Here is a 3,428-nt window from a genome sequence, read left to right as displayed (position 1 = left end):
CACTCAATCCCCAGTCCACTCCACTATTCAGCTTTCATTCTGGACTCTTGTCATGACAATAATAAATACTCATATAAGAGCAATAATGTAAATTTAAAGAGTAAGGTGCACCTGGTACAAGCCATGGTCTTTTCAATTACTTGCTTTGCATCTGAAAGGTGGAAAGTGCCTAAAGTTGACATAAGAATTGATGCATTTGTGTTATGGTGTTGGAGAAGAGCACTGAATGTCCCATGGACTGCCAGAAGGATAAATATGTCTTGAAGAAAGTGAAACCAAGGTGCTCCTTAGAGGATGGTCAAAATTCAACTCACATCCTTTGAGCATGTTGTTAGGAGGGACAAGTCCCTGTAAAAAGGCATCATGCTGGAGGGTTAGTATAAGAAAGGAAGATTCTCAACAAGATGGATTACACAGTGGCTGTAACAATGCGCTAAAGTATATTAGAGATGATGAGAATGGTACAGGATAGGGCAGGGTTCAGATCCATTGCTCATAGAGATGCAATAAATTATAGCAGGGTAATGGTTCTTCAATGGCGCCCAAAACAACAACAAAAGAAGGAGGTAGACCTACAAATGATGGGGTGACAATTGAATACATTTTTGGACAGGAATATTATAGAAGTTCTTGGCTGAAAGCATAGGAATTTCTACCGGTGCTTCATTGACAATGCAAAGACATTTGACTGTGCGAATCACAACAAACTGTGGCTAACTCTGAGAAGAATGGAAATCCTAGATCACTTGATATGTTTATAAGAAACCTATACTTGGACCAGGAGACAGTAGTCAGAACAGAGCAAGGAAACACTGCATGATTTAAAATCAGGTAGGATGCATGCCAGGGATGTGCCCTATTTCCATATCTTTTCAATCTATCTGCAGAACAGATCAGTTGGGAGGCTGGGCTCTATGAAGAGGAATGTGGCATCAGGATTGGAAGACTCAGAAACTACCTGCTTTATACAGATGATACAACCTTGCTTGTAGAAACTGAGGAGGACCTGAGGCATTGCTGCAGAAGGTCAAGGACTGTAGTCTTCAATATAGACTGAAGCTCAACACCAAGAAAACAAAAGATTTTTCACCACTAGACCAATTGGCAGCATCAGGATAGACAGTAAAGAGATTGAGATTGTTAAAAGCTTCAGTTTTCTTGGCTCCACCATCAACAATCTTGGTACTAGCAGCCAAGAAATAAAAAGATGAGCTGCACCCGAAAAATATATTGTCAGGGACCTCTTCATAGTACTAAAGAACAATGATGTCAGTCTGGAGACTAAGGTCCTTACAAGTACTTGCTATTCATCAGTAGCTGGACTATGACTAGGCATGATAGAAGGAGAATTGATGTCTTTGAGATGTGGTGCTGGAGAAGAGTATTAAATACAACAAGGACTGCTAAAAGAACAAACAGTTTCTTTCTGGAGAAGGTGAAATCAAGTTGCTCCTTGGAGGCAAGAATTTTGAAACTCTGCTTGAAATACTTTGGGCATGTTGCAAGGAAGAACCAGTCCTTGGAGAGGAACATCCTGCTTGGAAAGGTGGAGGAACAGCATAAGAGGAAGATCCTTGATGAGATGGATTGACTCAATGACTGGGATAACAGAGGTGTTGGATAAAGTAAGGTTGAGACAGGATAGAGCAGGATTCAGAGCTATTATACATAGGGTCAATATGAGTCACAGATGATTCGATGACTCTTAACAACAACAACAACAACAAAAACAGCAACAACAACAAAAACAACAACAACAGCAACAACATATAGGACTGAAGTAGAGGACCTTCAAAGGCAGAGATTATCTACTTGATCTTTTAACTTTGGCTAGCTTTATCTTTACCTTAAGCCTCTGATGTTAGGAAACTCTTGGAGCAAGATTTTCACCCCTAAAAAGAAATATCAGCCTTTCATAAACAATTGAACCTCAAATTAAAATCATACACTTGATTAATGTACCATAAACAACCTATTCTAGGGCAGCCATGTCCTGAACTTTCAATAGGGAATAATAAATATCAGTGGTATTGGCTTTAAGGTCAATAAAATCAGGAAAGTTCACTTTCAAAGTGGACATATAAGCCTGAATTTAGCTTTATGACCACCATGACAAACTCCAGAGACTTTGGAGCCAGAGACTCTGTCTTCATAATTTGCTTTATGTTATGCAAAATTGTATATAATAAATGGATTGTTGTTATTGTTGTTGTTATGTGCTGTCGTGTCATCCACAACTCATAGCGACCCTATGTACAACAGCCCTAAACCCTGCTCTACCCCTTGCCAAACTTATTGTCTCTGACTCACTTATCTTCATTACCCCAGTGAGTGAATCAATCCATCTCATTGAGGGTCTTACTCTCCTGTGCTGTTCCTTTACCCTCCCAAGCATGACTTCCCTCTCCAAGGACAGATCCCGCCTTGCAACATGTCCAAAGTATCTCAGATGAAGCTTCAGAATCCTTGCCTCCAAGGACCAGCCTGGCTTCACTCTTTCCAGGACGAACATGTTCATTCTTGTAGTAGTTCATGGTGTATTCAATACTCTTCACCAGCACCACAGCTCAAAAGCATCAACTCTCCTTCTATCATCCCTAGTCATTGTCCAGCTCTCTGATGCATAGCTAGCAATTGCAAAGACCATGGCCTGTATCAGGTGCACTTTAGTCTCCAGACTGATATCGTTGCTCTTCAGTACTTTCCCAATGCAAAGAAAAAAAGAAAATCTAACTTGTGTTTGGTCCTCCTCTCTCCTAGTATGGTTAGTGGATGAGGATTTACTGTGTGAGAAATTATCTGTCCATAAAACATGGAAAACTTCAGAGTCCAAGGTCCTTGGAGATCTCTTGCTTTGTGTTGGCTCGTCTGAAGCTTGAGACTCAGCTGGGTCTAAAGGTTGACTGCAACGAAAGTGAGGTAGGGAAGAGAAGGTAGAGGGCAGTATTCTTAAACTTCTAATCCTTCCCTCCACTAGAATTTTTCTGGATTAAAAGGTTTTAATTCCAAGGTTATGTATCATTTAATCTATTTGCCTCCATTTGCCTATTTCAAAGTTGTCAGTTTTGTTGTTAACAAATTGTTGAATCTAAGACCAAATTTATATATTTTTACAGAAGTTTTGAGTGGATTGAGATAGATTGAAGACATCTTCCTCTTATGCAACCTTGCTTGCTGTAAGTGAGAAGGACTTAAAATATTTGCTGTAGAAGATAAAAAAATGACAGACCTTGGTATGAATTGCATCTCAACATCAAAAAAATAAAGGTCCTCACCATGAAGTCAACAGACTACATCATGATAGATGGAGAAAAGATTGAAGCTGTCAATAATTTTACTTTGGTTGGTTCAATGATACCTTGGTACAAACAGTCAGGAGATCAGGACACATATTGCATTAGACAATTCTGCTGTCAAGGATCTCTCCA

This window comes from Elephantulus edwardii, unplaced genomic scaffold (genome assembly GCF_000299155.1).
Source record: "Elephantulus edwardii isolate Elephantulus edwardi_28Jun2011 unplaced genomic scaffold, EleEdw1.0 scaffold00184, whole genome shotgun sequence".
Classification (NCBI taxonomy): Eukaryota; Metazoa; Chordata; class Mammalia; order Macroscelidea; family Macroscelididae; genus Elephantulus; species Elephantulus edwardii.
This window is presented reverse-complemented; position numbering follows the sequence as displayed.